Raw genomic sequence first — 13,103 nt, forward strand, 5'->3', positions numbered from 1 at the left:
ATGCAGAATATGATTCCTTCTTCCTTCAAAACATTCAAGCAAAATCAAGCTCCACAGTGCAGAACAGCAGGCATGGGTAGGAGCATCCGGTTCTCTGCTTATGAAGTCAAAAACTCATTTCTCATTTAGGGTTCCAAGGATCTCATGTTATAGTGTGGGTAGAGAAGGCTCTATGAAGAAGGGTCCCTTTCCATGCAAGGCTGTCCATTCTGGTGCCCTTAATAGCTGCATCACAGAATCTGAGAGGTTATGCAGTTGGACCAGCCTTGCTAGTATGGACTAACTTAGAAAAACCAAGATAACACAAGAATGCCAATTGCAGCAGGAGAACAAGGAGCAGGCAACTCAACATGGATTACTTGTGTGCACATTTGATAAAGTGTCTGAGGAGATTCACAATACTATCTGTTGATGGGAATATTTTATTTTTTAAAAAAGATTTGGCTAGGAATCAGGGTTTTGTGATAAGATTTGGGTTTGCACAAAGCTGTGATTATGTGATCCTGTGAGTATATGATCCATGCAATTCTTTCCTTAAACACTAATGGGTGGAGCATTTATTATCTACCTGTTTAAAGGGTTTTTTATCCCACTCTTTAGCTGAAAAGGCTCTCAGAGCCTTGCTTATACAAAACTACAGCCAGGGCAGTCCATATCCTCAGGTTTACTACTACTGCTGCTGCTGCTACTACTACTAATATTTCATGACTTGCCTTGTATATAATTTTAAAGGCAATTTACAATTATACAATAATCAAGAAAAGATTTTAAAAGAATACAAGAATACAAATAAGCTTCCATGGAAACTTTACATTTACCACCACCACCACACTCAATTGGAAAATGAAAGGGTGGGACAACCCTACAGCACACATGAGAAAAGGGACGAGGAAGATAAGCACCAGTTCTTAAAAGTTAATTAGTTTTTTTATTACAGATTTTTTTGTGTTACAAGACAAACAAATAAACAGCAAAGTTACAGTTCTTATAGCACTGAGCTGAAATGAAAATCGTTCAGGTAGCTTGACAGAATGGCTGGTGCTCGGTGACAGTTTGGGAGAGCCAAAGGCAGCTGGTCTCTCAGCAAAAAAACGATGGGATAGCCCTGCTTCTCTTATCTCCTTCTACTCTGCAGCAGTGTCTGCTGCTAGGTGATAGCTAGTTTAAGAGTAATCTTATCTGTGGTGTTTAGGGGAGAGGCAGCAGGGTCCCTCCTCTACCAAACATAGCCCTTTGCCACTCCAGGTATCTATGAAGTGCCCCAAAGGGTCTCACAACAACCAAATCTAGTAAAAAAAACCCCAACCATTTTCCCTCTGGAGCAGAGGTCTCTCAACAACCTAATGCAGAAGACTTTCCCCTCCCTCCCAAAAAAGGCCAAATATTGGTCTGCTTGAGAGATTTACACATGATTGAAAGGAAGAGAAGGTCTGTGCTGTGAAAGGCCAAGGACTGTTGACTCAGGCGATAAAACAGAACAACACTGAGGTTCCACAGCTATTTGTGGTGGAAATGACACATTAGATGGCTGCAAGTCCAGCCCACAAGGGCACAGTGTGCTCACAAAGACATGACTCTCAAAAATGCTCCATAAAACCAGGTGGAGCCCATAGCTAATGAGCCCTGCACAGGACTAACAGAGACCATATACCACTCCCATTTACACCATATCCCGTGTTCTCCCACCATCAGTTTGGGGTATACACGTGATGTTAACTACAGTCCTGATCCATCCTGTCATTTCCCCAAACCAGCTTTGAACTGGATTGAGAAACAGAGCATCCTAATAGCATTTTAAGCCAGTAATGTGTACACAGCTTGTGTTGGGGGCAGGGAGTTTAAAGAAAGAACATGGAAGAGGGGGGATACATTGGTCAGCTTGGAGAGATAATCTGGTGGACAACCCCTGAGGGCAGATGCGGGAAGGGGAAAGATGGGATGTGGGAGATCCACAATCTGATCTGATTTCTTGTCAGGTTTTCCACTTTGAAGCAGCTGCCTGTCTGTCCAATCTTGCTCAAAGCAGCGCTAATCCTTTTCCCCAATCTAAATTACCTTCCTGAAGCTGTTCTTGGACCCATAGAGAGAAAAAGGCAGGCATGACACAAGCACCTGTCTTTTTTCTACTATTGTTTAATATCAGCTTCAAAAGAGGGGGTATTAGATAGCAAAAAATGAGGGTGGTGGAAAGGATTAAAAGACCCCCGCCATCCTCTAGCCCACCTGCTCCAGTCAGAATTGGAACACTCCCCTCCTTGGGCTGCTTTAAAATGGGGGGAGGCATTAAGAGATCGGATCACACAACTCCTGCATTACACCAATTTATGTGTTTGGTTATGATATGTATTACGAATTAGGCAACTGGTGAACATGGCCAAATCTCATCTGTTTGTTGCGTTTGTTACACCACCTTGCAATTCACTAGGTGGCGCCAAACAGTAGGAAAAAGTACCAGCCGGTAATCAAAAACGGAAAAGATTATGATTAGATCTGGATTGTTGTTGTTTTTTGTGTGTTTTTTTTGAAAAACACAGAATGTTATGAAGAGCCAGGATATATGTTCCTGAGGGTCACTTCACACACACTCTTTCTTCCCACCCCCACCCCCATGAAATGATAGCACACCCATGCAGAAGGGAGCTGCAGTCCATTCCATTTGTAACATTTGCTGTGGCAAAGTTTGTAATTTGGTGCCACAGGAGACTGATACTAGAAAACAAACTTTTATTTAACTCTGTACAGCTTTAATTGTAACTGATCTACAACTGACTTAGGTTTCCGTGTTCTGCTAGGGTTTCCCAGAACTGTTTTCCTTCGTCCAGCACTCCCTAGAGATTTTTAAAAGGAGGCTAAATAAAGACAGTAGGAACCCAAGTGTTCCTATTTAGCCTCCTTTTAAAAATGAAATATTTGTCTCTGTTTCTAATAATAGCTTTCCTTCTTCTGATCCTTGGTGTAGCGCTGGCCTCTCAGGGCCCAAAAGCTGCTCGGAAGTGAGTCTCACTGTCACCATGACCTGCAGCAGTTCCTTCTGTTCTCTCTTGAGATTAGTCTAGCTTGCTTGTATCTTTTGACAGACATGTCTACATTTTTTCCATTGTTTCAGTCATCACTGGGTCAATGCTTTGAATGCTCCGCAGATCTCTTCTGTTCCTCTTGTAGACAGCCACATTATTCCCTTTGAACTAAATTGTTCTATATGTGCACTATATAGAGCATCAGCACTGAAAACTCATAGCCTGGCTTTAGGATTAGTGGTGTTAGGACTAGTGGTCATCTTAAGATTCTTGGACAAGTTATGCAAGCATTTTCTGAAAATTTCCTCCAATGATTTCTGTTGTGCTTCTACAGTTATGGGTTTTTTCCACGGATGTATGAGTCAGACCTTATGCATCTCAACATCATCGCCCGTGTTTCTTTCTCTAGTTAACTGTGTTAATAGATGTCGACTGTGCAAGATTAGATGCTGCTGTGTTGTTGCTGAAAAGGTCAACTGTTGCCTATGTTTCCGAAGCACTGTCAACAGATCCGTGTTCAAATAGAAAACATCTGCATCGCCTTTTACTAAATTGGCTCTTTCAAATTTAAATCATTTATGGCCACTGTACCTGAGATAGCTTGCACACCAAAATCTGCTACCTAAAATTGCTGCTGAACTGCTTGGTCTTGATATCAGTAAACTGGGATGATTCCAGATTGGTATTTAATTTCCAAACAGGTTGCTGGCAGTAGGTTTCTTCATTTTTTTTCCTTAATGGGTTTTCCATGGATAGGCTAAATCCTGATGGGTGGGCAGGCAAGGGAATATGGGCTAGCATTTTGATACCAACAATGTTTTATACATATTGCCAAACAAAGTGTGTGTGGGGGGGGGGAATCATGCATGAGAAGCACTGATCCCACAGTAAATACCCATTGGGAAACACCCACAGATAAATGGGAGACACCCATTTATCAGTTACGTGCAGTCTTTCCCTTAGATATGCTACTAATCTGATTTGCAAGAACTAATGAGATTTTTAAAAAAAATGTTATTGCATTAACCAGGCATGCCCCTGTGTACAATTTAAAATAAACCACTTTGTGATCAATTATGAGAAGATCCACATACAATTTGTCTTCCACAACTGAAGAATTCACTTGACTGATGAAGAAAACATGTGAGTATTCACCTGCTTCTGCCAGTTTATATATTTGTCTTGAGATTTGACCTTCCTAGCTTTAAACATTATAGTTTTATACATTTTAGCAACATGTGCCATATTTTTCTGCTTTCTTTCCCATGGAGGAAAGTGAGAGATAACTGTAATTAATTAATTAATTAATTAATTAATTAATACTATTTCCCTCCTTTCTCATATTCTGGGCAGGAATTTATGCAATGGTTTTTGCCGCACTTGCTGTAAGTTTTTGCCACTTCTGCAAGTGAAACTTCCTTCTGTTTAGAGCATTTGCCAGTGCCAGGGGGTTGCTTTTGTCCGAGGCTGCCTGTCTTAAGAGTTCTTTGCATCCAGTTTTGTTTTGTCCCTGCTATTCTAAGCCCTTTCGATTGCTTTGTAGCTACTTCCTGTGCCCTACATATATTCACTGCATGCAGGTTAACCTGGATCTCAGTCTGTCTGACTTTATACCGCCCACACATGCAGTCTTTTAAACAGCTTCAAATCAGTTACAGGTGGGTCAGTGCTCTTCACTCTGGTGAATAATTTATGCCTTTCATACATAAGATTTCTTCCAGGAGCACAATACGTTTCAGATCTATCAATCAAAAGTTGATACCCACATTGTTATCAAAATGAAACGTATTAATCCTCTCCCTGGCTTCAGCTGAACCTAGGTAGACTTGACATCAAAAACATAAGCTCATTTAATGTTAAAGAAAAACTTTCAAAATAGAAGCTATGCTATTTTGGACCCCAATCAGGATCAGGACCACAGCACACAAAGTGGTGAACCATTTCCTCCGGTGTCACAATCCCACAGAAAGTGCTTTCCTGCAAGCAGATACTGTATTTAACCTGAAAGGATGAATTCACATCATTTGAGGGGGACAGAAATTTTTGACTGTGACCATCATACGTGTAGCGTAAAACCACTTTCTCCATGTGTCATAGTCTTGATCCCCACACCCTCCAATTATTTTGGAAGGCTTTAAAAAATAAATAAATGTTAAAGTGCATTTTTGCTTTGTTTTCCACCATATAAACCAGGGGTGAGGAACCTCTAGTCCATGGGCCTGATGTAAGCCACAGGGCTTCTTCATCTGGCTCACCTTTTCTCCAGGTGTCCCTGCATCTAAGTCTCAGCCCCTCCTGAAGTCCTCCTCCAATGGCCCATGGTCCCCTCTCGCTCTGCAGCAGTTAGAACCACAAGTTTTGGTGCCTGTTACAAGTTTCCACTTGAGCTGCTTCCTCTCACGGCTCCGCTCATTTCCTCCCCACTTCTGATGGGGGTGATCAGAGTGCAGCCTTGCCTCTTCATGGCTCCCCTGCAGCTCAGCTCTTTGGACAAATGGGGTCAAAGGAGGAGCTATGAGCAGACAACCCTACTGCGACCCTCAGGCTGGAAATGGTTCCCCATTTCTGACATACAGTTTTGTTCCAAGTCATCGCACCAACGGAAACTTCTTACCTTCCTTATCTGCTCCACTTGCAGGGCAGCACAACTTGCTTCCCCTTTCTTCAGTGCTCAGCAGCAATTTGTTTGCACACCAACCTTTTTGGAAGCTTTTAACTGTCCCATCTTTACATTCACTTTCATGTTCTCTCCTGACACAGTGTTGTATTAGCTTACTCAAACTTTGCAAAGCAATGCCACAGGCGAACTGAAGCACAGAGCAAATTTTATTTAACGTTGTGCAATTTGTCCCTGACACATGTGCCTACGCGGTGTATATGTGATGGCAAAAGTGCACTGTAATGTGCAAAGTTAGTCCTCCTGACTGAGACGGTGTGGATGTGAATGGAATACACTGACCCAAGCGATTACACCAGAGTCATCTCATCAAAGTCTGTCTCAGTTCAAGGCATCCATGAGGAAAAGCTCAAAACTGGGGAGAAGGGAGGGGAAAATATCAAGCACAATATTTCCACAATGACTTCAGAGTTATACTCAAGCTGCTTAAATTCTCCTTTTGTTGAGCACAGGGGCTTTCCACAGAACTGCCTGCCAGTGAGCATATAGTTCACAGAGAAAATCAAACACTCTGAGAAGCTTTTGTACAAGATGTCATCAGGGAGGAAAAGAGCAGTGGAATAAGGCTCAGTTCAGACATAACAGGAAACCGTGGTTTCTCGTTTTGAGAATTAGGTTCAGAATACTTTGCGCTTGCATATCCCATATTCCTCTGTTCTCCTGTATTGCCCCACTTTTGATATCAAACTAAACAAAGTTTCTCACAGTATCTGAACTCAGGAAACTGTGGTTTGTTTAAACTATGGTTTGGGAATAAGCCAAGAACTACAGTTTGACCTTGGCTTGGTTCTCGAATTGTTAAACAAACCACTGCTCCCCAAATTTTGACATCACAGAGGACAGTGCGTGGAAGAAGAGAAGAAGAGAGTGGGAGTGTGAACATGAAGGATTTATATTTATTTATTTATTTATTTATTTATTTATTTATTTATTTATTTAACAGAGTGTCTTCATGCAGTCTGTTGCATGAAGTGGGAGGAGGCAGGGCAGGAGAGCTGGTAGAGACCCCCATCCTTGCAGAAAATTGGGGGATATTTAACAATTTGCTGGCCTTCACTCCAGGCCACAAAACCAGCTCACATGAGGGGTGGAAATGGCTACTCCCCTCATACTACGGGAAACATCCCTGTCAGCAGCATACACAAGCACTAGCTCTGAGCTCAGAGAGACCAGGGGAATTGGGTTGGTTAATCAAAGTAGTCTTCTGCTGGCTTGGCACTATTTAAACTGAGCATTATGATGGTGGTAGTGGTTATGATATGACTATTTAAACTGAGCATTATGATGGTAGTGGTGGTGGATATTTACACCCCACCTTTTTTTCCTCATGGGACTCAGCATCTTCCAGCACTGGCTGGTAAACTGAATAAGCCAGTGATTATGTAGAATAATCACAGAGAAAACAAGACAATAGATTTATTGATCAGCGTAAATAACAGCAAGGTTGCCAGCTCCATTTTCTTCCCCAGTGATTCTCAAGAAGCTGCAATTCAGCCCCTCAACCCCCAGAGAGCAACATTGCTTCACTGCTGATTACCTTTTGGCTAATATGCTACACATAATGGTGATGCTTACACTGTGGCATCATGAAATCACAATCACAATATGTGCTGCCACTGGCCTGTAACCATAACCTGACAAAAGAGCCAAAGAGTAGAAAAACCTAGAAAAGTGATAAAGTCAACAAGGGGCTTGAAGGCAGCTATTCCTCTTATGACAGCTTTCTTCCATCTCAGTTGTTGTATTCAGCCCCTCCATTCTGTCCGTTCCAATAATCTAGCTGTATATCAGTTTGAGTGCATGAAACCTCACAGGAAAATCTTGTCCATATTAGTTTCCAGCCTATGGCAAGGCAACGACACGTGACATGATGCATCCGCCAGCACTTACAGGTTATTGACATACCACTGACCATGAATGATATTCTTCAGGGTTCCTGGTATGACAAAACCTGAATTGACTGAAGCATGTGAATATAGCAGGTGCAACTTCGGTGCAGCCAAAGCAGTTGGGAATCAAAGGGAAAGGATGTCATAGACATAGACTGAAACAATCAGTACACAGGTCTGATGATGATTGTGTGAATAAGCTCTCAACTCATGCACTTTCAACAGGATCTGGAGTCTAAAAATGAAATTAAAATGTGAAAAATATGAAGAGACCTTTAAAGACTGGGACTGCAGTCCCAAGTGCATTTATTTGAATAGAAGTTCCATGCAATTTATTCCCAAGTACATATTTAGGATGGATCTGTGTTGCTAACATACACAGTGGCTTGAATTTTCACAGATAGTATTTTAATGAATCAGATGCTAGCTGTGAATATATAGCTATGGCCATCCATAGTTAAGCAGATTATTGGCTAATGGCCCAGAATGACCAGTGTGTGTTTTCTCAATAGCCAGGGGAAAGCTGGGCAGAACACTAGAAAGCTTCTGGGATGCCCCTCTAGGGAATCTGATGTATGTAGTGGATTTGCTGCCTTGTAGGAGTGCTGTGCTGATTGCCTTCACCTATGCTCAAACACGTATATTTCTAAATATATGCAAATATTACAGCAGTCACGAAATTAAAAGACACCTGCTCCTTGGGAGAAAGGTGATGGCAAACCTAGACAGCATCTTAAAAAGCAGAGACATCACCTTGCCAACAAAGATCCGTATAGTTAAAGCCATGGTTTTCCCAGTAGTGATGTATGGAAGTGAGAGCTGGACCATAAAGAAGGCTGATCGCCGGAGAATTGATGCTTTTGAATTATGGTGCTGGAGGAGACTCTTGAGAGTCCCATGGACTGCAAGAAGATCAAACGTATCCATTCTTAAGGAAATCAGCCCTGAGTGCTCACTGGAAGGACAGATCCTGAAGCTGAGGCTCCAATACTTTGGCCACCTCATGAGAAGAGAAGACTCCCTGGAAAAGACCCTGATGTTGGGAAAGATGGAGGGCACAAGGAGAAGGGGACGACAGAGGACGAGATGGTTGGACAGTGTTCTCGAAGCTACAAACATGAGTTTGACTAAACTGCAGGAGGCAGTGGAAGACAGGAGTGCCTGGCGTGCTCCATGGGGTCACGAAGAGTCGGACACGACTAAACAACAACATTAGCTAAAAATGCCGTAGGCTTCCAGCAGTGTCTCCTCCACAGGAAACCAAGCCAGGGTGAGCACAGCCCCTGGAACTTGCAGTCTGGGGAATGCATAACACTATATTAGTTACCCTCTTTTTTTGCGCCTTTAACACCTGCATGGTGAATGGAAATGGAACTGCAGTGATGAGAAAGGTATCACTCTTCAGTTTCTGCTTGTCAAGCTGCTATTCAACATATAGGTAGTTTATGAGGGTAGCAACCTGTATGGATATCTTTGTCTATGGACACTGATAAGATCTAATGAGCCCGTTTATTGCTGAGAACTAAAGGTAAAATGAATGCAAAAACATACACAAATCTTGATAGGTGGGATACACAGTCTAAACAACATTTCTGACAAGTGGGAGGTGATTTATTTTTTTTAATAGTGAAAGATTTAACAGTAATCCTTATATAAACTTTTAACTATCTTTTTTAAAAGTAATGTATCTACCTGAGTTCTGAGACTGCGCAGGAATAATGAAGTGTGATTGAGTCTGTCTAAATGGTCAAGATTGATTCAGGAACTAACTGAGTAGGAAGGCTTGCACTTAGCACCCATTATAACCATTTAAGGATGTGGATTGCAAGTCAAGCTATTGTGCCCCACCATCATGTTAAGAAAAGAAAGTGGATGGCCTCCATTTCACATCTACATTCTTGCAGCACAACTTCACCAACCAGCTAAAGCGTTTTTGCTCAGCATGCAATAAATTGCATCATTATTGGCTTCTATAAGTGGTATGAGGCAGGAGGATGGGGAAATTACCTTATAGATTAGGATAAGAACAGATAAGACTGCATGTCTGCAGATTATTCCTCAAAGTGCCGGTCTTTCATGCTTAAAATTCTACAAAGCATTTAAATAATGCTGCATGCTGCTTGTAGCGTAAGGGTAATTGAGTTGAAAAGATATTGTTAATCCCAATTAGGGCCTATGAATAGCTTGTGAGCAGATTGGAGATCTGCAATAAACACGGGAGCTTCGTGGGGTTTTTTAAAGCCCGCAATTTGTTTCCAATATAGATGAAACAGAAACAACTAAATATCTATGCAAATAAGGGTGCACATTCATTTTGCATTAGCACTTGCTGCCTTCTCAACATAATGATAAAGCAAATCCCGAATCAGTTGTTTGCTTCTGCACTACTGCCCCTCTTTTTAAACTGGCATGGATTGTCTTGTGGGCTCAGCTGCCTAACAGGCAAAGATTTGGACATTAACTTGTCTAAACAAACCTTTTCTGCTTTGATAGATGCACATTATATAACCATAGGTCAGACTTCACATGGAGAACAAATTAGCAGATCACCTGCATCTTTTCACAGCATCCTCTGCTTCCTCATTCATTCATTTTATTCTTCACTGTCCACAAGGAGTCTAAAAGTAACTTACCCCCATCTCCCAACTGCCAATACTTAATACATAAAAAACCCAGAACACCACAACTGAAAGTGATTAAGCCACAAAACAAATACCCCTCTCCAACATCAGCATGTTCACAAAATATTTACCTAGGCGAAGAAAGAAATACAGCAAGGGATTAACATTCAAATTCTGGGAGAAAAAGAAACAACTGGGATTGGTGCCAAGAAGATGTCAGTATTGGTACCAGGCAACCTTCTCTGGGAAGAGCATCCCATAAAGTTCTGTATGTGTTAACACTGAAAAGGTCTATCCTGTTCTGCCATGCTCCAGACTGTTGTCAGAGGGGGCACACAAAGAGTGGCCTTATCCTAACCTCATCTAAAGACAGAGTTCAAGGGTGTACAGAGCAAAGGGGACAGTGTCACAGCCCCTCTCTCCACCAAGTTCTCAGTTAAGATTTCTAGGCATGCAAAACCAGGCATTTGATCAAAATGCCAGTTAGCTTTTGTGCCTAATTTAAGGAGCTCATACTAGTGATTAAAGCCAGGCACGTCCAATAGGTACATCCAAACAGGCACGTCAAAAAAACAGGGATTTCCTTCCTAAAAAAAGCTTAACAACTTTGACCTGAACCACAAAAAAGGGGTGACCACTTGACCACTGCCAGTTTTTAACTCTGTGAGTAGATCACTGATGAAAGCTATGAACAACTTAGAACCAAAATATCTGAGGGACTGCCTCCTTCCCTACAGACCACCTCAGGCATTAAGATTAGCGGGGGGGGGGGGCGGAGATCTCTTGTTAGTTCTTCAGCCCTTAGAAGTTTGAGGTGGCAGCAGTGCATCAGAGCACTTTCTCTAGCAGCCCCTAATTTGTGAAATTCTCTTCCCACCAGAGGTATGTCCGGCAGCTTTCTGGGAATGCTGAAGACACACCTCTTTACCCCAGCCTTTCACACCTAAGATGTGTTTTTAGGACATCCCCTCCACAATTCCAGCGACTGTAATTTGTTTTAACTGTTTTTAATACTGAATTTTAAATTGTTGTAAGCTTCACTAGGATCTGCTGGTTAAGAGCAGGTATTTTTTAAAACAAACAATATATTATTAGCATTGCTCATGATGGTATTGGGGCGGTCATGCATAATCCCACTTTCAATACTGTTAGCACCTGCAGAAGTTTTGCAGTGGTCACAATGCTTAATTTTCAGTGCATATCTTGTAACTTCATGCTGAAATCCAGTAACTTTTTTTACCACATAAGGTCTGCTTAATTTTTGTCCCACTTTTATTGCATTATAGGCACTCCAGACAGCAATAATGTGGTAGCATTGGGGAAGCATTGCAGAACTACTAATAAAGCAGAATAAACCCACCATGATGTTATTTCATCATGAACATGTTGCAGAATGCACCCACAATAAAATACCAGTCTAGTCGGGCCCTAAACTGACAAACCGAACTTGCCTCACGTTCTTTACTCCAGCTTAATACTTTCTTTCTGAGTTGTGTGCATGTATTATCTGTCAAGTGTTCCTACCTCCCTGTGCTATGTGTATATTTGCATCTGAACCAAGGATACTGTACTTCATATGGTGACCAGTGGCCTTGATAAAATCATCTTGAGAGCTTTGATAGAACAGAAATGCAGTGTACCCATTTTTTTAAAAAAAGAAACAATACTTTTTGCCTGGAGGTGTAGTGAGTGGGAGGGAAGATCCTTACAAATAAGTCATTGTTGTCCTTCTTTTGCATGCCAGAAGTTATTTTCTTCATCCGCCTTTCACTCCTTTTCTTTCTTGAAACAGTATAAACAAGTAACTACATTAATAAAGTGATAATTCAAAACACGAACACACGCTTGTTCTTCCTCCTCTTCATGGAATTACTATAACATTCATAAACATGGGCAACTACTTATGCTGGGAAGTCAAGAAATAAGACCATTTATAAAAGAGGGCTTCCCCTCCTTGTGTATTCCGCGCAGTGGGCTAAAGGAGAATCTTGGCCCAGCCACATGAGCAGTCAGGAAAGCCGGCTATTCACTAAGCCAGGTGATGACAGTAATAAACCCAGCTGGTGACCGTAACTCTTCATGTAGCTGTCTGCTGGGCTGCTTCATGTCAGCAATTCCATTATGTGCTTCATTTTTTCAGGGATTTAGAAAGCTCAGCCACTGAGTAAAACGTGCTTGAGGCAATTTCAGGGGCAGAGGGTCTTGTAGTCAGGACAACCATTTGTATGAATTACTAAAGGAATATTAAAAACAGGGTGACTTTCTTATGTTCAAAATGCAACCAAATCTGCAAGGCAGGCAGGCTGATGTTGAAATAGGAATGGGTGGGGGAACCGAAAGGATAGTCTTGACAGCTTTCTGCTGGAAGTTCCTTCCATGCCTTTTGCCAACTGTGCCCATCTGCTTTCCCCCTCGTGACATGCCAGTTGTTCAAATTGGCACTCTTATAGCGAGGAGCAGACAGAAGGACTTCAGCTCCTTCCTTCTCTGCGGCCATATTTTGAGAACGATTGGCCATCTGGCACCACAATGAGGGGCTGGGGAGGATTTCTTGTGGGAGCTGGAGTTATACACAGCAATTGGCATGCCTTCCCTACAAGTGGATATAACTTAAAATAACAGGTGACTTGCTGGTCACTTAAAAGCTTCCCCACTAGTTTGGGAAACCCATAAACCTTGGATAGGTGATTTCAAGATTATGACAGTAGTACGGGATCTGAAGCCTGACCTATGTGAGAAAGTAAAGGGAGACATATTGACACTGGGGGGTTGTCCTAATCTACCAGCCCAAAGGAAGGCTTGTGGGAGTGGTTTGGTACAGGGATACCACAGAAGGATGTCAAAAATTCTAGAGCGATCAATTCTAGTGCCTTATTATGAAAACAAGACTTACAGCCTA

Source organism: Podarcis tiliguerta (genome assembly GCF_965153285.1).
Source record: "Podarcis tiliguerta genome assembly, chromosome: 6".
In the NCBI taxonomy this organism is placed as follows: Eukaryota; Metazoa; Chordata; class Lepidosauria; order Squamata; family Lacertidae; genus Podarcis; species Podarcis tiliguerta.